Source organism: Rhinolophus hipposideros, assembly GCF_964194185.1.
Source record: "Rhinolophus hipposideros genome assembly, chromosome: 15".
Lineage (NCBI taxonomy): Eukaryota > Metazoa > Chordata > Mammalia > Chiroptera > Rhinolophidae > Rhinolophus > Rhinolophus hipposideros.
The window spans coordinates 68151056-68178013 of NC_138061.1; positions in this window are offsets into that span (position 1 = coordinate 68151056).

Here is a 26958-nt window from a genome sequence, read left to right on the forward strand (position 1 = left end):
TAAAAATATACTTAAGGATTAAAAGCAATTATAATCAAAGTATAAAATTTATTTTTTCATAAATATATAAACGTATGTAAATATTTTCAATTAAATATTTTCCAGTACATTTTCCCAGAAAATAGCTTTTTCAAATATTGAAGAGTATTTAATAATTCAAATGGCAAAATACAAATTAGAAATAATGCATATGAAATTTTTATATCAAAATTACATACATTCAAAGATTTTCACTCTTTGAAAGCTTAACTCAGTTATATGTTATTTTTAATTTTACATTTTAACTTAAAATGTTTCTTAAATTATAAATTTAACTGAAAATTTAACTGAAAACTTAAGGAACTCTTTAAATAAAAATCTTAAAATTCAGAATTCTAGTATTCAATGTCCATCTAGTTGCCAGTGTAAAGAATCAGTATCAAGTTACTGCTAAAGTGTAGACATATTGACAAATGTAAGAGTAACGTGTAATGGGTATTATGTAATGTTCCAAAAATAGTCCCAGCTTCCAGTTAGAACTGAGGCAAATACTGTAGCAATTCATGTGTACCTCCAGAACCACTACCAGGAACACAAAAACAAGAAGAAATTGTACACTCAGCACTACTAGAAAGTGATATTTCATTGTGTTTAAATCTATTGCATTCAGGCGATCTGAGAGGAAAGCTCTGACATGGTCATTCATTTGTTTCTCTTATCTAAGTAATTTTCTACTCAGAGCCTCTCTGTGCTCCCTCACAGGGCATAGCAGGGGGCCCCATTAAACTTTCAATAAGCCTTTAGAAGCAGTTGTATTTTTTTCCCCATGGATATGGGATAAGATGTGAAAAAGCATCTCCCTGGGATTCAAACACTGTTAGTCCAGAGAGTAGATGTTTCTGGTTGGGTCCTGCTGTGCCAGTGCTGAGGCCAGGTCCTGACTGACAGAGGCCTCTGTGGTCCTTAATAAATCTAATTATCTTGTATGAGGGGACTCTGAAGTACAAGGCCAGTGAGGGGCTCTTCTTGCCAGTTCTAAAGACAGTACTGGAAAAGCATGCTTCTGGAAATAAATTGCTGTAGAAAACAAAGGAAAATTTGAGGAAATGCCTGCATTGACTTTGCAATGAATCATGAGAAACCCACAAAAAGTATATGGCCTGCGGAAATGCAGAATACCAAGAACTAAAATCCAGTGACAGAAATGCAATGTGCAATAAAGGCAGAAGAGCACACTGCACGGGTCCATCAAGGCTGTAGGTGCCCATTTCAGAAGGTCCCCGACAAACGTGTGCAAAACAGTGAGACAAAAGATGGAGGTGGACAAGGAAGATGAGAGACTTACAGTGGGACAGGACACCAGCACGAAAAAGGTGAGTGTGCAGATCTGAGGGGTATGCTACGTCCCAGGAAGAATAGATAGAAGGACAGTCCCCACTTACACACCATATATTAACGGGGCTGAAATGTTGGCTTCATTATCAGGCTTGTACTTTACCACACGGCATGTATACCTTCTCCAATTCTTTTCAAATTGATTATAAACACCAACTAAAACTAATATTTCAAGTTCCCCCAGAGGAGAAATTATACAGGCCCCATACTCTGCCAACAATTATTAAAAATTCAATGTCTTGTAAATAAAATACACACACACACACTTTCCCACCTATATAATTATTGGGTCAAAGGCAAATTAAAATCCGGAAAACATGCCTCTAAACCATAAATGTGACATTAACATATCAAGTTTATGAAATCATAAGGTTGATATCCGTTTTTGAAAAGGGAGTGTGGGTCCATCAAGGCTGAGAACTCCAGCATCACCAGACTTACAGGATAGCTTCTTCCAAATCCCCATCTTCAAGCCAACTCGCTGTGCAATTTAAACAGTGGTGACTAGAGGGCAGCAGTGGCCTACGCACAGGAAGTGGGTTGCTGGACACAACACAGAAGAAGTCCTTCCTCTGTGCGCACTAGGGGGGAGGTGGGAGTCAATAGGTCCATTTTGCAGAGCAGTATAGTAGAGCTGGGATTTGGGCTGGGCCCACTGTAGCTCCCGATTCCACCTTGTTGATTCCTAACACCAACAGAACTCCCTGCATCTCTTAAAAGGGTGTCCTGTGTGCAGTGAGGCAGCAGCCATCTCCTGTCTGTCATCTGCAGGGCTGATGTGAAGTAGCTGGACATGGCACCAAAGACTTGTGATTTTCAAGGTGCCTTTGGAAGACCTCCCAGATTGGAGGTACTCTGTACTGACCTTTCACCTTGCCTTAAACCCCACAATTTTAGAGCAAGGCAAGGTTCCATCATCAGACATTGCAACATCATAGGCTTAGGCTAACAGGCTAAAGAATGAAGCCCTGCAAAGACCATTTTTATATGGAAGAGAAGGTTTCATTGGGAGTTGATGGTGGAGCACCCTTGGACGCTACAATGGTGGCCTCTCAGTAAAAATGATTGCTGATAATATTCAGCCCTCCCAGTGCGTGAGGCACGAGGGTGAACAGTGCATGTAGTAACCAGGCAGAGGTCAGCAGGGGACTCACGGCTTAGCCCCAGGTGCTGGGCTGTCGCTGTTTCCATCCCTGTTGCCCTAGGTCCTGGAGCTTGGGCAGGATGGGATCATATGGTTCCAACTGTGGGGAGGGAGGAGCTGCGGAGGCTCCCACAGGGCCTGGCTGTGGGGAGTCCCTGCTCCCGCAGCCACATGGGCATTTTAGCTAAACATGGCATCAGGCCAGGAGAAGCGTCACGACAAGACAGCAGGTGTGCTTGTTGTGCAGGACGGGTACAGACTCAAGGCCAACAACTGCGGGATGCTGTGAAAAGCATCCTGAGACGATGTGTCCTGGGCCAGGCTGCCTTGCCCGGGAGTCTGTGACGTGGCCGAGGAGAACCGCCTTTTTTTCACTTCAAAAAAAAGTATTTAGAAGGTTTTTTATTATAGAATAATACGCAGGTAGACATGTACAGAAATTGTAATGTAAAGATCAATGATTTTCAGAGAAAATGAACACACCCAAGTGGCCAGCACCCAGATCAAGAAATAGGACATTACCACAGCCCCAGAAGGCCCCGAGTGTCCCCTTCTAGTTCCAACCCACTACCCCTCCACCCAACTCCATACTTTCCCCTCCCTCCCACCATGATTTAAAAATATCTTTCCGGGGGTTTCCATAGTCAATGGAGAATCACTGCTTTTAAAACAATGGTTATCAAACTTGGCTGCATGTCAGAATCAGCTGGGGAATCTCTGCCTTCTGAGGTAGAAGAGGGAAGGGAGACGGCTGAGAGGCCGTGTGGTACAGTGGAGTAACTTGGGAGCCAGAGAGACCTGCCACTTACTAGCCGTGCGACCCTGACTGAGTTCCTTCACCTCTCCGATCTTCACCTGTGAAATGGGAATACTGTCACACACCCTGCAGAGGTAAGGCTGAGAGATAGAGGCTGTAAGCCCAGGCACAGGTAGGGTCGATATGTGGCAGTACTATTGTCATTTTTATTAAAGGCGAGCAGCCACAGGAAGACTGCAAGCCCTTCTTTGTGCAGATGGGATCCACTTGGGGACAGTGGATAAGAGCTACGTTGATAAGACGGTCAACAGCTTGTGTTGAAGAGATGCCAGGGTCTTTCTAGGGAGCGTGGGAAGATTTCAGGGGCAGCAGATTCCAAGACAAAGTCAATGAGACGTGGTTGCCAGCTAGCACAGCTGTAACAGCATCAGAGACCAGCAGCTGTGGAGGAACTTGAGCAGGCCCAGCTTTGGGAAAACCAACCCTTGTCCTTCAGCAAGAATGGCAACAAGCTGCCTGGCTGCAGACTGACTCTGAGCTGCTTGTGGAGAAAGACGCAACCTTTGCTGAGCACCTGCTTCGTGGCAGACTCTGAGCATTCATGCATGGTTTTGATCCTGTGAGGTGACCACACTCACCCATGTTATACTGGTGGGGTCTGAGGCTTAGACGCTGCAGGGCCTGCCTAACTCACAGAGCCCTGGTGTCTCCATGAGGCTGGGACGTGCCTCTCTGTTGGGCTGCAGGGCCAGCAGCCTTTAGGATGTGTCGTGTACACGAATGACCTGGCGACCCCTTGTTTAATTAGATGCTCATTTCTGTACTTTGTCCCCAAACAAACTATGTGATTTTTAAGATCTGATTTTTAAATCTTTTTTGTATTTATTACAAGACTGTAATGTTTATTGTAGAACACATAGAAAGTGTAGATAATCAAAAAGAAAAAAATCTCAGAGATTTTTGCTCATCACTACAGAGATGAGCAGTGTCAATTTTCGGCATCTGTTGTTCATATGTGGGCAGCAGTGTGCATTTGTGTGGGTGCATGAAGACATTTACCAGCAAGGAGTCAAACAGAACACTGTTAGGTAAACTGCTTTGCGTCACTTAACACTATATAGTGGCCATATTTCTATGTCAATGAGTATTCTCCTACAACAGCGGCTCTGCATTAGACACCCGCGGGGAAAGCTTAGCAAATGTGGACTCGGATTTGATGGTCAGGATGGGTTTGGGCTGTGGGATTTTTAGACTCTCCAGGTGGTTCCAAAGTACGGCCAAGTTTGAGCGCCCCTGCGCTCCAGCAGCGTTTTCCAGTAGTGGCTTTGCACTGGATTTGCTGAAGGGAGGCCCTGTAATTTGATCCATCTCCTTTTCTTGGGCATTTAATTTCTTAGTTTTTATCATGATAAACCAAGAATTAGCAAACTTTTCCGGTAAAGGGCCAGATAATGCATGTTGTAGACTTTATGAGCCACAGGGCCCCATCATGACCTTTTGCCTGGTCATTTGCAGAGGCCTCCCAACTGACCTCCACATGGTTGCAAGAGTGATCATTTTCTTTCTTTTTAAAAAATGTCATTTTACTTCTTATAAAAGCTATACGTGTTCATTGTCAACATTTTGAAAATCCCAAATTGTTGTTGTTTTTAATCCAGGGCAATGTAAATGCCTCCCCACTGAAAGTCTCTCATGTCCTGGTTCCAGCCTACTCTGGAGCCTTCTCTGCTGACACTCCCCCTCACTGCCTCCCCCTTGCCCCTCAGGGTTCTGTGACTACAGCCACGAGCTCCTTCAGGCCTTTGAAACTTAGCAGGTGCTGTTCCCTCTACAGATGGCCCTTGTTGCCTGAATTCTCCTCGGCTCTCCCTGCCACTGTCCCCCCCAGCACAGCACACACCTGGAAGTGGTGGGGATCACGGTGCCCAGGTCAGTGGGAAAGGGGACCTGACCCACGAGAATGCTGTAGGGTCTGCTTGACCCTACAGCTGCCCCGATCCTGCCTCTCACCTCTCCGCAGCCTCAAATCCCCCTTGGCGGCCGAACTACAGAGGGCACCACCGACTCCCAGAGCCTTGTCGAGAGGGCCCGAACAGGGCAATCTGTTTTTATTTAAATTCTGTACCAGATGCAAAAAAATAGCTCTGTGAAATGTGACATTGTTTGGACAGGAACCCAGCGGAAGGCAACCTTTGCCCGATCCAGGAAGAGTTTGCCAAAGGTATAGTGTGAACAGCAGCCTGAGGGAGTTGTTGGAAAGCACTGCAGAAAATCAATTGTGTTCAAGGGCTCTGGGCCTCCCTGACGTATGATGCCCTATGATACTCATCTATTTACATTCTGTGTGTGTGTGTGTGTGTGTGTGTGTGTGTGTGTGTACAATTGAATAAGCAAATAAAAGCATCCTTATGTCATCATTATAATAGCTCATGCATAGAGTATTTTATTTATCTTGTTTGAAGTGTGAGCAACTTAAAGTATCTACAGATTTAAATATTTTAGTTCAGTAGGTACATCCAGCAAGTGCTGGTAATTAGGGAGGATTGCCCTACGAATCTCTCAACATAGGACAGGGAGGTGCCTTACTGACCAAGGCAAGTCAGAGCGCTAACGGTTCATCTAGAAACAGCTGTGGGGACAGCAGGGCATAAAGGGTGGCCTCTGGGCGGAGGCTCTTCCTGGGGCAGCCAGACTGCCCAGATGGCCTTTCCAGAGCTGGGAGATGTGGACCTGTCACTGAGGTGAAGGGTAAAAACAGTTCTGTGTGGGTGGCAGCTGGGCCCAGAAGCGCTGGCTTCCTTGTCTCTAGAGTGGGGAGGCAGCCCAGTTGACAGGCTCCTGAGGTCTCTGCAGGGCTGGGGTGGGAGGGGGTTCTTTTCCTAACAACCAAGCAGCCCCCACACAAACGCGAAGTACTAGAAAGAGCTTGGGCTAGGTTAGAAGGTAGCTAAGGGCTTAAATCCTGGCTTTGCCAGTTACCAGCTCTGTGACCTCAGGCAAGATTTTTGTCCTTCCTGAGCCTCCCTTTTCTCAGCTGTCAAATGGGACTAGTGACTGTGTTGAGCTGTGAATATTAAATCATGACAGCTAACATGTTTCACTCTGCAACCTCACTCTTCTGTCCCTCTCCCTTCTACCAGTTGCTCACCTTCCAGCACATTTTTCAAGAGTAACTGTGAGGGAAGCCAGCCACCATGTCACAAGGACACTCACGCAACCCTACGGGAAGGTCTAAATGGCCAGGAACTGAGGCCTTGAGACCACAGCCGTGTCAGAGGGTTCATGTTGGCAGCCCATCTGCCACCCCCACTCAAACCTTCAACTGTGGCCCTGGCCAACACCTTGTGAATTTCCCAGAGAGGATGCAGGGCACACTGTTTAACATGAAACTCTTTTAGTAAACTTAGCAAATATGTGTTAACTCTCAGAGTTTCTGAGGGCCAGGAATCAGGAAGCACCTTAGCCGGGTGTGGCAATGAATGGCTGGCTGATACACTTACCTTTCAGGGTTATTATAAGAATTGAGAGTTAATGCACATCGAACAGCAACCAGACTTGCTGGGACCAGTGGCTCCAGAAGGGCAGAAGAGAGAAGCAGAAGGAGGGAGCCCTGGATAGGGAGCACCCCCCACCCCCAACACACACACACACTTGAACTCTGGGGAGGAGATTGGAGACTGAATACACAAACAGAAAATGGCCAGATCATATATATATATAAAGAGATCTCTGACCTGCAGCAACAGCCCGGAAGCCAGACTACAATTCCTGTAGCAGTCAGCCCAGATGGCCAGCACTTGATCAATAACTGACAGCTTCCCTAATTTTGCTCCTGCTTCCAACATAGGACAACCTGGAGAAAATCAAATGTGCTACCCTAACTAATCACATGGGACGCCTGGCTCCGCGCTGGCCCACCTCCAGCTTTCACCTGCCAACAGCCTGAATCAAGGCACACCTGAAGCCTTCCCTTCTTCCCACCATAAAGCTTTCTCACTCCTCTGCCTGCCTTTGAGTGTCTGCCAATCTCATACGATGGTGGCCGACTCCCTTGCTATAGCAAGTTCTGAATAAACAGCCTTTGCATGTTTTCATTTGGGTGCTCTCTGTGCATTTCCACAGCCCAAGTTCTCTCTCTCCTTTCCTTCCCCCAGGTAACGGCACCATCCTCCTCTCCCCCGGGTATCCAGAGAAACCAGCTTATGTTTGATGGAAGACAGGAGGCAGACCGGAATAATCAAGAATGCAGCTTTGGAACAGGACAGATAGGGCTCCAATTCTGCTTCTGATGTTCAACTACCTGTGAGGTCTTGTGTAGGTCAATTCATCACTCTGAGCCTCTGTTTCCTCGTGTCATGGGGACCATCCAGTGGAAGCCAAGGCTGGTGTAAGACTTGAGTGACGGTGGATAGTTAACGCCCTGAGCATATTATTATAGGTGCTTCATAAAGGAAAGGCCAAGCTTCAGCCTCCGCACAGCTTCTTGCAGAGACTGCTAGGCAGTCCCCTCTCCCCAACTTCTATTCACACTCCCCTTTTCTGTGCAGTAGACAGCCTGACCTCAGCCGAATGGAGTCAAGGGCATAGACTCCAGGTCCAGGATACATCAAAGGGCAGAGGCTGGTCTCGGGAGAAGGACGGACGTAACTGGGCAATTCTCTAAAGAAATCTGCTGGTCCAAAGCTGAGGACGAATGTCTGGGCCAAACACCTGTTGTCCTCCTGTTCTTTCCTGGTTCGGGCGAGGGGTGGTCAGAGGAGATTGTTGCCCAGAAAACTGGGTGCCCTTGTGCCAGCTGCTGTCCCGGACTGAGGAAGGTGGGACAATCTTCCGTGTGTGTGTGTGTGTGTATGTGTGTGTGTGTGTGTGTGTGAACGCACATGAACGCATGTCTATGGATGTAGTCACACAACAGCCTAGCCAACTGTCCCTTCATGTCTTTCCTTAAGGAAAGAAGAGTTTGTGAGATTGTGCCTTTCTGGGACTCTGTTCCATCCTTTGTTTACACCTTATGTCTCTCTGTCTGGTCCCCAAAAGATGGTTTGCAGCCAAAGATGGGTAAGATATCTCACGGGAGATACAACCTAAGCCAGGCAGAACCGAGTGGGGACCCCCAATGAGCTGCCTTGGACAGGTATGGGAAGGGGCCTTGCCTCCCCTTCCCCCTGCCTGGGAAATTCTGTTGCAGGCTCTGGCTTTCCCTTTGCACCTGTTCCCACTTCTCTCAACGGAGTTGTTACAATGTGAGAGACTTGATCCTGAAAAGGGACATACTTTAGGTACAAAACATCCTGGGACCTTGTGCTTCAGCTGTTTACAGACAAAAGGTGATTGGAATAAACATTTTCTGTTATGAAGTCTGAGCCTCACAGATCATGTAAGAAACAATGTTGCTTTCTTGTAGTTGCTTTCTTATAGTTGTAGACCTCTCAATAAAAACCTCCAGCCAACTTTATTCTGGGCTCCAGTCCTCTGAGACTGAGAGACCCCTGGCCTCCGGAGAGATTTAACTGCATTAAGTCCCTGTTTGTTTCTTGCTTAAAACTTAACCCAAACCGCCCCTTCTCGCACCCTCACTGCCCTTGTTGAGCGGGACTCGACATATGGATGTGTCAGTTTCTTCATCTTTAAAATGAAAATATTAATAGCTTCCCAGGACACACACACGCGCGCGCACACACACGCATCAGTGTTCTGCTAATGGTGAGGGGGGGGCGTACAGCTTTGAGATGCTCAAGTGCTGAGGACCTCTTGAATCCCCTCACTCCAATTTGACAAGCCTTTCCCGCCCACTGTCTCAGTCCACTGCTACCACTGCAATCCAAGCCTCTAGCAGGTGTCATTTGCTTGGACTATTGCAAAAATTCCCAAAAGCTTTCCTTTCACAACAAAGAATGCAAATTAATGAAGGTGAGAAACCATCCCCAATCCCATAAAGTCAGGCAGAGATTTTTTAACATAATGACAATAACCAGGATTGGATGCAATACCCCTTCCCACAGGGAGAGTGTAAACTGGTACATTTGTGGAGAACAATTTGGCAGGATATAACGTCCTGATTCTATGGGGCCATTTTTCAAAATAAAAAATAAAAAAATTATAGTTTCTGCACAAAGACTTTGTTCCAAGGCTCTTTGTGGTAATATTGTTTCTGATGCAAAAAAAAGGGGGGGGGGCGTTCGGGGGTGAACAACTCAAATATCCCAAAAGAGAGCCTTTGGTTAAATGCACTGCAGGAGTCTGTCCTGTGGAAACCTTTCCTTCCTTAACACTTGGATGCAATGAGGGGTTCTCCAAGGGCATCAGCAAGAGCAGCTGGAAGGCCTGGCCATTTGTTACAAACACACATTCTGGGGCCCCACCCCCCACCACTACTCAAAGTCCGGGCTGGGCCCCGCAATCTGGGTTTTACGAAATCATCCAGCAATTCAGAATCACTGTTGTGGATTAACATTACTACGAAAAGACACACTGTTAAATGCAAAGGGTTACAAAAACCGCAGGTACAAAAGAGCATGCATGAACAGGGCAGCCCTATTTTGCGTGCATGTATACGGAGAGACACAGAAAAAGGGCGGGAACGATTTTTGACCTAAGGTGATACAGACAACCCCTGGGCAGTGGGATAACGAGGTTCAATATTTTTAATTTTGCTAATTCATACTTTCTATTAGGTTAGTACAAAGGTGGTTGCGGTTTTTGCAATGATTTTTAATCTTTTAAACCGCAATGACTTTTGCACCAACCTAGTTTGCAAAAAGGTAAAGAAGAAAAAAAACAACCAGTAATTTAGATTAAAAAAATGAAATGGGACCGGGTGGAGGTGGGGGAATGAGAAATACCGGGGAAGGGCAGCGCGGGACCGGCTACTCCTCTGCTGTCTGGGATGACTTACTAGGACCTAAATAAAGGGGGGAGGAAAGATGCACGGCCGACTTCGGGAAGGACGTAACTGTTAAAAGCACCCAATTCCGGCATGCGCGCCGTGGGGAGATTTTTCCAGCTCAGAAACCTCACCGCGGCTGCTCGGAGGAGGTCGATGCGCAGGCCCGAGGACTCGGCTGCCGGGACCTCCTGACCCCTCCCAGTCTGGGGGAGTCCGGGGCCGGGCAGGGCCTGGGCCCGGGAGGAGGAGCGCGAGGAGCAGAGCGGGAGGAGCGCGGCGCTGTGGAGCCCGGCCGCCGGCGCCCGGGGCGCGCTCCTCCCGGCGGCCGCTCCCTGCAGGGACAGGGCGTCAAGGAGCCGGCTTCGTCGCCGTCTTCCTCTCCCCGCGCACAGGGGGCGCCCACGACGCGCGCCCAGACGCGGTGCGCGGAGCGCCTGGGAACCGGGCCTTCCCGACCCACAGCCGCGCGGAGGCCGCGGGCGGCGGGGCGGCGGCGGGGGGAAGCCCCGGGACGGGGCCGCGCCGCTGCGCACCGGCCACGGTGTCCCCGCGGGCTGGCGCCCGACGAGCGAAGTCTGTGGCTGTCGCGCGTGGCTCGACCGCCGTGCTCTGCGTGCTGTCGCTCAGCGCGGTCTTCGGCGCCTTCTTCCCGCTCATCCAGACGGAGAGCGTGGCCGAGTGTCTGGTGCAGGAGCGCCGGCCTCCAAGGCCGCGGGCGCCGGGTCCTGGGGCTGCGCCGAGCGCCGCCGCCGCCGCCCTCGTGGAAGGACGCGGAGACGGGAGGCCGGGACCCTCGACCCCGTCCCCGGGCTCTGTGCGAGGGGCAGCCACGTGCGCGGGCGCCCTGGCCCGGGACACTGCGCGGGAGGGGACTTCCACACGTGACTCGGTCCTGCGCGCGCTTCAGCGTTGGGGGTGGGGGCAGCACGGGGGTCTTAACCGTGTTTACAAAATTAGTTGGGCAGGATGGGAGAGGTTGTGGGTTACACCTCGGGGCCAAGGTCACTAGCTGCTTAGTTTGTGTGTAAGTGGGGCGGTGTGGGGCTAGTTGTTGACGAATCCGAGTCGTGGAGCTTGTTGGCGACTTGATTTTGCATTTGGAAACAAATCTTGTAATAAACCCGCAGCTGTCGGGCTTCCGGCAGTTCCCCACGGTGGCCTCTGTGCCCTGTGTGTGCAGATGTGTTGTGGGAGCCCGTGAGTGGGCGCTGGGTACCCAGGCGGCAATCACTTTAAGCCGGTCACTGGACGCCTGGCCACAGGACTGGGAGCCCTGGGGGCTCCTGAGGTTCCTCCCCGAAAAAGAGAGGAGGAACCCTTTTCTCCACCGACAGCCAGCCAGCCACGGAGACGCAGGTCCTGCAGGACCGCTGCACAGCTGGTGAGATTAATTAAATCACTGGGAAATTTGAATCTATTCCGTGAGACCGGGGAGCGTGGGGAGGAATCAATGCCTTGAGTCCAAATGGGGAAAACAGCAAAATCAATACATCAGGAGAGTGAACAAATAAAATTTAATTTGGAGGGAACTAGATCTACTTAAAAATTATAGGGCCCAAAACTCCGTTTTAGGGCTCGTTTTGAACGCATCCTTGTAGAGGTAGGTGAGTAGATTCTGAAGTGCCCTTGGCTGGGGAAGGGGGCGGCGCGCGAACCTTGGGAGAGGGTTTTGTGGTGCCAGGATCCAGGACATGTAAAATGGTGAAAATGGCCTCCAAATGCTGCTCTGTTCAGGAATCTGGAACCTCCCATTATAAGATGCCCCCTGCTGCCCAGAACCCTGGCACCTCTTGTAGGTGCAGAAGTTCCTGAAAGCGGTGTTAAGCAGTAAGGACCTTGGTGCTGTGTGGCCAAAGGGGAGAGGGGGCTCTGCTGTCTGCAAGTGTCTGGCCTGGGGATTGGGGGGACAGGACTACAGAAAGCTGGCCCTTGGATAGCCTGTGTACCTGTATCCCCCTTAGCCCTAGTGCCAACCCCACTCTGGCACCCTGGTGCGTGGAAGGTTTGGGGGGAGAGTTCCAATGGATTTCTCCCTCTCCTCTCTTGTGCCATGGGTGGAAGGTGAATGACAAGGAAGAAGGCTGAGCCCCACGTGACTTTGTTAAGAGAAGGGAAGGGAACACTACCATCTCGCGTCTTCAACAGTAGTTACATAGGCGGAAGGGGGCCAGTATCTCAGCGAAAGCGTAGATGGTCACTGCCTGTCAAGGATCCAGGATCTTCCTGGCTCTTGAGTCCTGTGTAGTCAGAATCATCCTCATCAAGATGTGTCCCCTCCCCCCACATCCCACCTCAGCCTCAGACCGGGCAGAATTCTTCCAGTTAGGACAGGCCACTAAAGGCCAGTGGCCAGAGACTTCTTCTAAAGTGTCCATGGAGCAAACTCCCATTGTGGAGACCATTCTATTGGCAATTTGCTGTGATGTGGGAAACCCTGCTGAAGTGGTAGCAGGTGTTGTTTTGTGAAATGTTGAACCTTTGACTTCCTTGAGTGGTTTGTGCTCCCAGCAAGGTAAAACTTGCTACTTTGAGAACACAGAACCAGACAAGGTCAGGAAATGCAGCACTGGCCAAAAAACAAGCCCTTGTTTATCCAAACATTGTAACTACTAGATTGTAGACAGTTCTGTTACTTTTTGATGCCCAGAGTATAGAAACTGCAAAAATAAACTTGGGGTGAGGCATTCTACTTAGAACTGCAGCAGTCTACTTAGAATTGCCTGCCCTCCCGATCCCATCTTTGTCTCTCTTCTTTTTTCTCAATCCTCACTCCCCACTTCAGGGACTGTTTGTCTTGTCGGCAGGCAGGCACCGACACTGTGACTTGCATGTGGCCCATCCTGATGCGGAGATAGCAGCCTTTAATGATTTGGGCAACCTGGGGATCTGGTTTCCTGTAGCACAGGTGTCTGGAGCCTGGGCTGACCCAGTGACCTGAACAATGCAGCTCAGACAAACTCCAAATCACCAGAAAATGGGAGTTTCCTGAGGAACAGGGACTTAGCCACTGTTTTCCATCTGACCACGTTAGAATGAACACTATGAGAGGTATCTTCTAGTAAGATGGATCTGCTGCTAATTGTGACTGGGGCAAGAGGAGGAGATTCAACAGTTAAGTTTCCTGAATTGGCTAAAAGAGGAACACCGGAGTGGGGAAGCTTTACAGGATTTTCTCACTGTGAAAAAGAAAAAGGACAACGAAGACATGTCTGTCCTAACACGTGGGTTTGTGCCCTCCATGCGATGACTGGTATGCCCATGTGTACAAGTGTGCACACCTAGGCACACTCAGGGGCACTTGGACATGAGTGTGCGTTCATGCACGCAGATACAGGCAAAGATGGGCTCAAGCCTCAAGGGGGAAATCAGCAAGTGTGAGTGGGGTCCTGGGAAGGGGTGGAGGGTGAGATCGCACCTGTAGCCCACCTTAGTTCTCCCACAGCCCTGATGTCCTGCAGGGTGTGTACTGATCTGTCGTACATGAAGCACCGAGGCAGGAGTGAGAACACAGTTACGTAAGAGCCGTGAGCCACACTGCTCCAGGGCGGAGGCCACACTGGATCCGAATCCTAGGCCTGGGGCATCGGGTGGAGGAAGAAGGGGCCTGGGTCTCCAAGGTTCTCCAACCCCCATCCTTACGCTCGGAGAGCTCTTCCAACAAGGCCTGCCCAGGAAGCAGGGGCCAAATCTCAGAACGTACTACATTCACAAGAGAAGTCCTGGACCCTGGTTGTTGAAATCCTAGCTGCTCTGCTTCCTAGCTCTGTGACTCTGGGGAAGTCGTTCAACCTCTCTGTGCCTCAGTTTCTTCATGTATAGCATGGAAGCAATAGAACCCATAGGTCCCATGAGATGATGTGTGTAAAATGGCCAACACAGTTTCTGACATGTATTGGCACTCCATAAAAATAATTATTATGATTATTGTTATCTTTGTTGATTGTATAAATGCTTTCCCAGCTAACTATACTTGTTTCTCTGAAATGGGATCCCTGGACAGGAAAATAGTAATTCATATTTGCAAAGCATTTTGTAGTTTTCATGCACATTCATGAGCAGAACAAAAATAATGCCTTGCCATGTGTAATGTGCAGAGCACTGAGCTCCCACCTTCGAGAGGAAGATTTCATTACTACTCCCATTTACAGATGAGGAAACTGAGGCTCAAAGAGATTGCCTGAGGCCACACAGCTAGAAAGGAGACTTTGATTCAAGCTGTGGCTGTACCACTGATAAGTTTTGGAGACCAGGTATCTGAAGGCCCTGAAAAAATACGAGGAAATGGGCTAGCACCCCCCACATCACCAGGTCTCTACTGACTTGCCATGTGATTTTCTGGGTAGATACCCAGGAGAGGGATTGCTGGGTCGTATGGTAATTCTATTCATAAGGTTTTGAGGAACCTCCACACTGCCTTCCATAACGGCTGCACCAGTCTGCATTCCCACCAACAGTGTATGAAGGTTCCTTTTTCTCCACAGCCTCTCCAACACTTGTTACTATTTGTCCTGTTGATGATAGCCATTCTGACTGGGGTGAGGTGATATCTCATTGTGGTCTTTGTTTGAATTTCTCTGATGATTAGTGATGTTGAGCAGTTTTTCATATGTCTATTTGCCATTTGTATGTCCTCTTTGGAGAAATGTCTCTTCAGGTCCTCTGCCCATTTTTCAATTGGGTTGTTTGTTTTTTTGTTGTTGAGCTTCATGAGTTCCTTGTATATTTTGGATATTAGCCCCTTATCGGAGGCACTGTTTGCAAAAATCTTCTCCCATTCAGTTGGTTGCCTCTTTATTTTGTCGATGGTTTCTTTGACTTTGCAGAAAATTTTCAGTTTCATATAGTCCCATTCGTTTATTTTACCTTTTACTTCCTTTGCTTTTGGAGTCAAATTCATAAAATGCTCTTTGAACCCAAGGTCCATAAGTTTAGTACCTATGTTTTCTTCTATGCAGTTTATTGTGTCAGGTCTTATGCTTAAGTCTTTGATCCATTTTGAATTAATTTTGGTACATGGTGACAGATAGCAGTCCAGTTTCTTTCTTTTGCACGTGGCTTTCCAATTCTCCCAGCACCATTTATTGAAGAGGCTGTCTTTCCTCCATTGTATGTTTTTTGCTTCCTTCTCAAAAATTATCTGTCCATATATATGTGGTTTTATTTCTGGGTTCTCAATTCTATTCCATTGGTCTGTGTGTCTGTTTTTCTGCCAATACCGTGCTGTTTTGATTATTGTAGCCCTGTAGTGCATGCTAAAGTCAGGCAGTGTGATACCTCCAGTATTGTTCTATTTTCTTAAGATTGCTTTGGTTATCCGGGGTCTTTTGTGATTCCGAACAAATCTGATGATTTTTTGTTCTATTTCTTTAAAAAATGCCATTGGGATTTTGATGGGGATTGCATTAAATCTGTATATTGCTTTTGGTAATATGGCCATTTTAACTATGTTGACTCTTCCAATCCATGAGCACGGAATGTTTCCATTTCTTTGTGTCTTCTTCAATTTCTTTCAAAAAAGTCTTATGTTTTCAGCATATAGGTCCTTCACATCCTTGGTTAAGTTTATTCATAGGTATTTCATTATTTTTGCTGCAATTGCAAAGGGAATTGTTTTTGTATTTGTTTTTCTGAGATTTCATTGTTAGTATATAGGAATGCAATTGACTTTGTACGTTGGTTTTTTTAGCCAGCAACTTTACTGTATTCATTGTTTCTAACAGCTGTTTGGTGGAGTCTTTAGGGTTTTCTATATATAGCATCATGTCATCTGCAAAGAGTGACAATTTAACTTCTTCATTCCCAATTTGGATGCCTTTTATTTCTTTCTCTTGCCCGAATGCTCTGGCAAGGATTTCCAACACTATGTTGAAAAGCAGACGTGATAGGGGACAGCCCTGTCGTGTTCCTGAATGTAGAGCAAAGGGCTTCAGTTTTTCACCATTAATTATGAGGTTAGCTGAGGGCTTGTCATATATGACCTTTATTACGTTAAGGTATTTTCCTTCTATACCTATTTTATTAAGTGTTTTAATCATAAATGGATGTTGTATCTTGTCAAATGCTTTTTCTGCATCAATTGATATAATCATATGATTTTTGTTCTTTATTTTGTTTATGTGATGTATCACATTGATGTATTTGCGGATGTTGAACCACCCTTGTGCCCCGGGAATGAACCCCACTTGGTCGTGATGTATAATCGTTTTAATGCATTGTTGTATTCGATTTGCTAGAATTTTGTTTAGGATTTTTGCATCAGTATTCATCAGAGATACTGGTCTGTAGTTTTCTTTTTTTGTGTTGTCCTTACCAGGTTTTGGTATCAGGGTAATGCTGGCCTCATAAAATGAGTTAGGGAGTACTGTCTCTTCTTCAATTTTTTGGAAGAGTCTGAGTAGGATTGGTATTAGATCCACTTTGAAGGTTTGGTAGAATTCACTGTTGAAGCCATCTGGTCCAGGACTTTTGCTTTTGGAAAGGTTTTGGATGACTGATTCAATTTCGTTACTGGTGATCGGCCTGTTTAGATTTTCCAGTTCTTCATGGTTCAGCCTAGGAAGGCTATATGTTTCTAAGAACTTGTCCATTTCTTCTAAGTTATTGAATTTGGTGGCATATAGTCCTTCATAGTATTCTTGGATGATCCTTTGTATTTCTGTGTTGTCTGTGATAACTTCCCCTTTTTCATTTCTGATTTTGTTAATTAGTGTGTTCTCTCTTTTTATCTTAGTGAGTCTAGCCAAGGGTTTGTCGATTTTGTTAATCTTTTCAAAGAACCACCTCTTTGTCACATTATTTTTTTCTATTGTCTTTTTGTTCTCTATTTCATTTACTTCTGGTGTGATGGTGTTATTTCATTTCTTGTGCTGACCTTGGGTATCACTTGATCTTCTTTTTCTAGTTCTTTAACGTGTAACATGAGGTTATTTATTTGGGATTTTTCTCGTTTCTTGAGGTAGGCTAGTAATGATATAAATGTCCCTCTTTAGACTGCTTTCACTGCATCCCAAAAATTTTGGTAGCATGTATTTTCATTGTCAATTGTTTCTATGTATGTTTTGATCTCTCCTCTAATTTCTTTTTTGACCCAGTCATTCTTTAAAAGTATGTTGTTTATTCTCCATGTATTTGTGTTTTTTCCTGCTTTCTTTTTGCAGTTGATATCCAATTTCAAAGCCTTGTGATCAGAGAATATGCTTGGTATTATTTCAATCTTCTTAATTTGCTGAGGCTGCTTTTATGTCCCAATATACGGTCTATCCTTGAGAATGTTCCATGTACACTCGAAAAGAATGTGTAGTCTGATGTTTTAGGATGAAGTGCTTTATATATGTCAATTATGTCCATTTCATCTCATGTGTCATTTAGGGCTGCGGTTTCGTTATTTATCTTCTGTTTGGATGATCTATCCATAGCTGTCAATGATGTATTTAAGTCCCCCAGTATAATTGCATTTTGGTCAATTTCTCCCTTTAGTTCTGTTAGTAGTTGCTTGGTATATTTTGGTGCTCCCTGATTGGGGGCATAAATATTGATGACAGTTATGTCTTCTTGTTGTATAGTCCCCTTTACTATTATGAAATGTCCATCTTCGTCTCTTGTTGTCTTTTTCACCCTGAAGTCTGTTTCATCTGATATCATTATGGCCACACCTAATTTTCTCTATGTACCGTTTGTTTGGAGTGCCAATTCCCAGCATTTCACTTTGAGTCTATGCTTGTCCTTGTAGCTGAGATGTGTCTCTTGGAGACAGCATATGGTTGGGTTTAGTTTTTTGATCCAATCTGCTACTCGGTGCCTTTTTTTGGTGAGTTCAGTCCATTTACATTTAGGGTGATTATTGATATGTGAGGATTTCCTGTCATTCTATCTTTAGTTTTCTGGTAAGTCTGTGTCTCCATTGTTTCTTTGCCTTTTTGTTGTTGTCTATTATTTGTGTGTGGTGGTATTCTTTGATGTATCTCTCTGTTTCTTCTTTTATTACAGTATGTATTTCACTTCTGGATTTGTTTTTTGAGTGGTTACCCTTAAGTTTATGTAAAAGAACATTTGATATTTAGAGTATTCCATTTTCTTCGGCATGCTTACTTTCTCCATTCCCATATTCCGGTTCAGACCTTTACTCTCTCCCTTTTTATGTTTCAGTTGCCACAAATTGTCCCTGTTGATGGTGGTGGATTAGCCTCCTTTAGTATTTCATGTAGTGCAGGTCGTGTATTAGAAAATTCCCTCAGCTTCTGTATGTCTGGGAAGGTCTTTATTCCTCCTTCATATCTAAAGGATATCTTTGCTGGATATATTGTTCTTGGCTCATAACTTCTTTCTTTCAATAGTTTGAATATTTGGTTCCACTCCCTCCTGGCTTGAAGAGTTTCTGCTGAAAAGTCTGACGATAATCTAATGGGTTTTTTTTGGTAGGTTACCGTCTTCTTTTCCCTGGCTGCCTTGAGGATTCTTTCTTTGTCGTTGATTTTAAACAGCTTCAATACAATGTGTCTTGGAGAAGGCCTGTTGGGATTGAGGTAATTAGGTGTTCTATTTGATTCTTGGATTCGAGGATCCAGTTCTGTCCACAAATTTGGGAAGTTCTCTTCGACAAGTTGTTTGGATATATTCTCTGTTCCCTTCTCTCTTTCTTCTTCTGCTATGCCCATTATTCTTATATTGCTCTTTCTGATGGAGTCAGAAAGTTCTTGTAGAGTTCGTTCATTTCTTTTAAGTCTCAAGTCTCTTTCTTCTTCCATCCGTGTAATTTCCAGGTTTCTATCTTTGATGTCACTGATTCTTTCCTCCATCTGGTCAACTCTATTACCTAAGCTGGCTATTTCATTCTTAATTTCTTCTATTGAGTTCTTAATCTCCAGAAATTCCATTTGGTTCTTTTTAAAATTTCAATCTCTTTCGTAAAATGCTCATGTGTTTCTCTGATTGTTTTTCTGAGTTTATTAAACTGGCTTTCTGTGTTTTCTTGCATCTCGTTGATTTCTTTCAGAACTGCAATCTTGAATTCTCTCTCATTTAAGTCACATATTTCCATATCTTTAAGTTCCTTTTCTGGAGACTTTTCACTTTCTTTCTGAGCTGTCTTGTTTCCGTGGTTATTCATGGCAATTACTGACTTATTGTTTCTCTTCCTAGACATCTCCAGGAGTGGCTTCTGCAACAGGTTGACAAGAAGAGATCTTTCTTTTGTTTTCCAATACTTGTGGGTTGTATGTTTTATTTTCTCTCCGAGTGCAGCCTTTTTTTTCTGTCTCACAGGGTAGTGCTGTGTTTTCTCTGCACTATTCCAGCTTCTCAAACAATGGGGAGAATTCCCTGGGAGACGGGCTTCTCCTCTGTTAATAGTTCGTCTGGGTCACAGGGCGAAGTGTCCGTGTGGGTATATGGAGAGCTTTTGAAGTTACAAACCTCTTCCTGCCCCAGATTCAGAGCCCATGTGTTTCAGCAATTATGTTTACTCCTGCAGGGCTCCATCCCTATAGGTAGGGCCAGGGTGGGATGAGTTGTGAGAAGTGGAAAATAGTGAGTGGTATCTTGGCTGTGGAGGTGCCCCAGTGAGGTGTGAGGGTGTCCCAGTCCCTTCCTAGCCCAGGATTTCAGTGCCAGGGAAAGAAGTCCCCATAATTTCTGGCTGTGAAAACCAGCAGAGATTGTGGCTGAGTGAGACAGAGGGCAGCTGCACTTCCAGGCACTCTTCTTAAATAGACTTACTCAGTGATGATCTCACTTGCTCTGAGCTCCAGTGCAGAGGTGACAGGGACATACGAGGCCGGAACTGAGTGTCTCGCCTCAGGGTGAGGACTGGAAGGACAGCTTTCTCCCCAAAGGAGTAGCTGGTGGAAGCCACTGTTTCTTTGCTGAAACCTCCCCCTCCCTGCATGCAGACGCACGCCCACGCTACTTCTGAGTACCCATCAAACCGGCTATCACATCTCCTCTGCCCTGCCCAGGTGATTGGTTCACTGACACCAGGCCCACCTAACATTTGGGCACACCCAAGCCACTTCCAGTGTTTTTTCTGTATAAAAGGCCTGCCTTGGCTCATGCTGCAGACATTCCTAAAGATCTCTCCACAGTTTGCAAAACTCAAACAGCAGCACCTGGCTTTGGCATGTCCCATACCTATGGTTGAGTAGCCATAAGCTCAGCACTAGCAGTAGCCAGCCTTGTTTCCTGCCTTGGCCTCTCTCAAAGCACCTCTCAGCACAGTGCAATTATTGGATTACTTTGCGACTCATGCCAGGTAGCCCTGGACAGGACACAGACTGGGGCTACAGCATTTGTCCTACAGCAGGTCCCCTCCCAGGAGGACCAGTGGTCGGCTTTGGAAGGGCCAGAGCATCAACTGGCTACCTCCGAGGATGACACAACCAAAGGGCAGACTGTGTAGGCACCAGTGCCTTGCTAGAGTGAATCCTGCCCTGTAGGGTCAGCCCCTGCACAACCGCTTCTCCACTGTAGTCAAAGGGATGGGAAAAAGATGTTTCATGAAAATGGCAGTGAGAAAAATTAATAATAATAATAATAATAATAAATCCATGGTATTTATACCAGACAAAATAGACTTTAAAACAAAGGCTATACCAAGTAACAAAAAAGGACCCAGTAATCCCAGTTTTGATCTCTAGAAATCCAAAATGCTACTTTGAGGGGACATGTGCATCCATATGTTCATTAGAGTCATGTTTCTGATGGCCAAGAAGTGGAGGCAGCCTGGGTGTCCATCAATTGGATGAATGGATAAAAAGGTGGTGGTACACGTATGAAATGGAATATTGCTTGGCCATGGAAGGGACTGGGTTCCTGCCATCTGCAGTGGCTGGACCTGGAGGGTATTGGGCTGTGTGGAGTGTGGGGACAGAGCCCCAGAGAGCAGTTTCCAGGCCCTCGGCCTCACATAGAAAAGTGCTGGCTCAGGTAGTAAATGGCCATCAACTGTGATTGGCTGGCCATCAGTGTGGCTAGTTGGCCATGAGCTGTAACCAGTGAGCCATTGGCCACTAACATAACTGCCATGGCTTCGCTAGCAGAAAATGGGGCCTAGCAAGCAGATGGTGGCTGAGCCTGCAAGCGGTGCAGTGAGGGTTGTGAACAGTGTGGCTCCTGCTTCCTGTTTCTCCAACCCAGCCACCAGCGAGAATATAGTTGGTATAATTTCCCTACCTATGGCAATAGTTTAGTGGTTACCAGAGGGTAAGGGGGTGGTGGTGGGAGATGTGGGTAAGGGGGATCAAATATATGGTGATGGAAGAACTGACTCTGGGTGGTGAACACACAATGGGATTTATAGATGATGTAATACAGAATTGTACACCTGAAATCTATGTAATTTTACTACTGAAGAGGATTCAGTCGTCATGTTCCCATTTCTGTGTTTCCCCTGGAGGCCCTGCCTAGGTCTGGGGCGTATCTAGGTCCCTGCCACCCACTTACTGTGTTACTTCTGGTACATCACGTTCCCTCTCTGGAACTCAACGTTCCCTACTGGAAAAGGGCCCCGTGCAAGCCATTCCAATGGCCCCTATTTTAGTGCTGGGACTTTCACCAGCTCTCTATTAAGCATCAGCTTACCTCCTGTCTCACATAGAGAACAGGCAGCTCGCCCTGGCGTGTAATAATAGGAGCGTAGTCAATGTTGACAAGTATACAGTAAGAGCTACTGCTTCTTGAGCACATGGGGTGTGTCAGACTAGTGTTAAAGGTTTACCTCACCTAGTCCTTGTTACCAAACCCAGGAAGTAAGTGTTCTAGTTGTTGTCAGCTCAAGAAGAGTACGCCAACTCTCCCCAGGTCAAGAGCTCAGCTAAGGTTATGTTATGTGCAAGAGGAGATCCTGAGAAGTTCTGGTTTAATTGTGTGTCTCGCTGTTTTACTTGCAATGACTTGGTTTTCAGAGAATATCTGCCCATGGCTTTAAATTATTATGGAGGAGGACCTTAAACAGCACTTTTTTCTTTCATGTACAGCACTTTTGATTTGTCTGTGTTGAAAAAATGCGTTCATCTATTCAGGATTTGCAGATATTGTTTCATTCTGGCAATAGCAAACAGGAATAATAGATAAATGAAACCTCTCGACAGACGTTTAGGCCCCATTTAGTGCCATAGAACTTCCCTCTTCTAAAAACCATAGAGCGATTTAGAGAATCACTGGGATTTTTATCACTTACTCAGAATCTTTAATTGTTAGGTATGTGAGCAAGTGCTGGACTACACATGCTCATTATTTTATTTGCAAATGAAAATATTCACAAGGAAAAGATTGAGGGGCCTGTAAGTGTGTGTGTTTGTGTGTTGGGGGGATTAGTGTGTGCGTGTGTGTGTATTCCCATATTCACATATATTTAAAAAACAAAACAAAACATATTTTACTTAAAAAAATAAGATCTTGCCAAGACCATGCAACTGAAAGGTGGCAGTGCTGGGGTGTGAACCCAGGGAAGCCTGGCTGCAAAGGCGTTGAACTGACATAGGTAGGTTCCCAGCTCATGGTCATGGCATGAGCTCAGCATGTTGTGTGCCTGAGTCGTGTCCCCAGCCACCTGTCCCCAGTCAGGTGAAAACTCAGCCCTGAGATATGGCAGACCTGGGTTCTAATCCATAGTGGGGGACCTACCAACTGGATATGTGACCATAGTTTGGGAAGTGGCTGCTCAGCAAGGTGAAGCAACTCACCCAGAGAAGTGGAGCTGCCCCTCAGTGGAAACAGAATTCCAGCCCACGTCTGACTTCCAGGCTGCAGGTGTTTCCTACCACACTCAGTAAGCCAACACATCTTTCTGGAGTGCACCTTGTTACCAGGACTGGTGTTTTATTAGCTCAGCTCTTCCTCTCCTTGAAAGAAAGAATTCAGTCCTGAGACAGAGTACGTATAACACAGAATCACAAGATGTTTATTACTATGAGCAAGTATTCTCCCAGACATTGAGTGGGCTGACCCAAGAGAGGGAAGCAGCCTCTCCTTACACTCTGTGTGTTTATTTGTATGCATAACATTGTACTCTCCCTCTGTCCAGCACATACAATTCTCCCAGCTGGTATGCGTCATATTCCCTTCGTGCTCCCCAAGTTGTCGGAGCTCATTAAAATGGCCCTGAGAAGTATGATGTACATTCAGATAAGCAGGATGGGTTGTGTCTCTCAACTGTAACGATGCTTCCCTTTGATTTAGGAGCATTTGTGAGCCTGGAATCTTGCTGGGCTGGTAAGGCCTCGGTGCCCTAAGTGAGGGCACCTGGAAGGGGTGACAAACTAAGTAGGAGTTGCAGCAAGACTCTCTAACTGGGGCCAGGTCTCTCCTTCTGCGCATTTCTATTTATCTACCTATCCTATCATTCACCCCTCAAGAGTTTGAGACCCTTAAATCTTTCAGGAACGGGGGCGACGAGTCTCTTCCTTATCTACTTCCTGCTGAAAGGGGGTGATGTCGTAGTCAGGGTCTCATCCTCTTGCTCTCTGTCAGAAGGAAGGAGGTATTGTCCCTGTACTGTTGGCAGATGGGAGGAGAAAGCTGCTACCGACAGCATCGACAGGAGATGGGCATAAATCTGAGTCTTCTATTTCCAGTCGAACAGGTGGGAATCCCTGGACGACTATCATTTCTAAGTGCAACTGTACTAGTCTGGAAGAGACAAGGTTGACAAGTTCATTGAAAAGACATGGGTAGAGTAGTAGGAGAGGCAATATACAAACATAAAGCTACCACGTCATGGGAGGGAGAGTGTCTTTTACCACATGCAAGACGGAATGACTTGCTCGACGTTACGTTGCAAAATTACGAAGCCGTTCAGCCTGATTGTATATCTTACTAATATCTTCTATCTGACTGGTGGCATGTATGTAAGTTCAGCAAGTCTTATTAGTGACCGCACATACCCCCCCTTGATTCAGCTAATAAGTACTCAAGGGCAGGTTGGTTGACTGATAACATTTGTGAGCGAATCAAGGACCACTAGAGAAAGTGTCTCCAGTGTCTTCAGCTAGGGTGCCTATGGGGTTTGTTAGGTTGGTTAAAGCAGCCTCCTGGCAGGCAAACCCTCTCCAAGGAGCTACTAGACTGACGGCAGCCCCAGGACCGACTAGAATAGGTCCTATGGCCAGTTTGGTTGGGAGTGAGTAATGTTACGAACAGTGATTGATACGTCCCGAGGGCCTATAAACCCTGAGGTGTATTGTCCTCCAAACTGAGAATTGTCAACACGTAGGTAGGCCGGGGCTATAGGTGGCTGGTGGTAGACCGCGTTTTGCTGACTCTCCACTGGGTAGTTCATTTTGAGGAGGACGCCAGAGAAAGAAGTGCCCAGGGAGAAGCATCAGCATCATGTGCAGAGGAGGAGTTAATGTGTGATGAGGTCTGATCCCCAAGTAGGGGCTGTACTCCACTGGCGAGATACAGGCCTCCCCGCAGACCAGCGTCCCTGGGCCCGGGCAGTACCCTCTCTGCTCTTGGATGCAGGTAGTAAAGTTTCCAGGATTTTGCCTGTCCCTCCCAGTATGCACACCATTTCCTGGGGCTTGTAGTTTGTTTCCCGTCATGAGCTCTGTGACTAGATGGACTCCAGAAGGTAGTATTTGCAGTGCACTTTCTAGAAATGCCCAGTGTAAGGGATAATAAGGGGACAAGCAGATTAAATGTAACCTCCCTCTTGATACATACAGAAGTGACGAGGGTGAGATGTGCATATAGAGTTGAGGGTTTTGACCCTAATTGTATCAGACAGATTAACTAGTGGGGTGATGTCAATGCAGCCCAGATGTGTAGCGGAGGGGGCAAACCCCACAAGGAAGGGAGTGGTCTTGGGCAATTCCCAGGGGACCCCCAGAAGAAAGGTAAGGCTGAGATTAAAACGGGCAGGTTGAAACTGGGGAAGAGGAGGTGTGCTTCAGGGCTGCTCGTGGCACATCCAGCAGTCAGAGAGGCTATTTGCTTTTGCAGTTATGTTTGAAAAGTTTCAGGGTGTGATTCTCCTATTCCCCCCGAAGGGTCAGAGAATATAATAGAACTCTAGGAGAACGAAAGCCACGATGACGATTTCACCTAACTGTTTAAGAAACAAGTATGTAGTGGGGTACCAGAAGAACAAGAGCTGAGAGGAAAACCAAATAGCAAATAGAACTCAGGTGTCAGTTATCAGTACTCAGCGGCAACTTCTTGAATAATACTGTAACTTGAAGTCCTCTGGAGGACCGCAGGAGTGCTGAGATCCCGTTGGCATGTCTTCTCCATCACTCTTCCATGGTTTTATCTGGGAGTGATGGATCCAGCTACAATCTCCCGGCGCCTTGACAGCTGTTGGGGTAGAAAGTAAGAGTGAAGGCGCCCTTCCAAGTGGGGCCTAGTTGGCATGTACGGGTGCTATCTTTCCAAGAGCTTATGATTCTCTGGCTGCCAGGCAGGTCCTAGGTCGGAGACAGTGGGTTCTGCCCTGCAGGTGAGGGCAGAGCCTTTTGTCCACAGGGCCTTAGGGCCTCCTGGAACTGCCCTAGAGCGGTGATATATTGAAGGACGTTTGTAGGCTCTGAATCTAAGAGTATGTCAGATGAGAGGAAGGCCCTCCTATATCGAGCCTCATGAGGGTGAACTGTAGGGAAGCCTGGGGCGTATTGGAACTTGCAATAGAGCTATTGGTAGGAGCTTAAGCCACAGTTGACAGTTTTCTTGACAGAGCTTCCTTAGGATGTTCTTAAGGGTTTGCTTTGCCCACTCTGCTTACCGGAGCTAAGAGATCTCTGTGAGGAATGTAAGAACTACCGCTAGGGCCTTAGCCCCTGTTGTGTAATATGTGAGGTAACAGAGGCACTTATAAGGACTAGGGCAGGCCAAACCTAGGAAGGATTTCTTTTAGCAAACTCTTAGAAACCTCTGTGGCACTCTCTTTCCAGGTGGGGAATGACTCCACCCACCCGATGAAGGTGCCAGTAAATACCAAGACATATTGAAATCTTTTGCATGGAGGCAACTGAGTGAAATCCAATGGCATTCCTCTCTTGCATAGCTTCCCCAAAGCTGAATAGACTGCATAAGCAGTGGAGGCTTATTCTCCTGGGGACTGTCGTAAGTGCAAAGCATAGAGGCAGGACACACCTCGTTAATTGTCTTACATATAACTTTTCCACTAAACATTTTCCTGCAGATTTTGTGCATAGCAATGCATCGAAAATCATAGGAATCATGAAGTCCTTTAATGACTTTCCACTGGAGGGACTGTGGAAGGTGTAGCCTTTGACCTAGCTCATACCATCCCTTCTGAATGGCCCAGTTTTCTTCTCTCCTGACATACATGATGGGGGAAGAGTAGGGCCCGGTAAAGAAGGATTGAGAGCGCCTATAAATTTCTATTGAGAGAGAGAGTGGTGGCCCTGGCCGCCTGATCTGCCTGATGAATTCCATGAGCTATTTCATCTTGTCCCTATTGACATCCCCCGCAGTGGGTTACTGCCACCACCACAGGTTAGTGTACGGCCTCGGCCTCTCAGAGAGGTAATATCTGAGGTCCATATTTTATAGGAGTGCCTTTGGCAATGAGGAATCCTCTTGCTTTCCAGATAGTAAGCATGGGTACGCAGCACTAAGAAAGTATATTTAGAGTCCGTGTAGGTACCGAGCCTTTTGTTTCTTCCTAGCTGTAAGCGCTAGTTAGGGGGATTAATTCAGCTCAAATCCAGGGGATAATGCTTTGGCATCTGTGGTTCCACATGTGGTGATTATGGCATATCCTGCATGCATGACTCCTTTCCTTACAAAGCTGCTACCATCAGTAAACCAAGTCTCATCTGCATTTTCTATGGCTGGTCC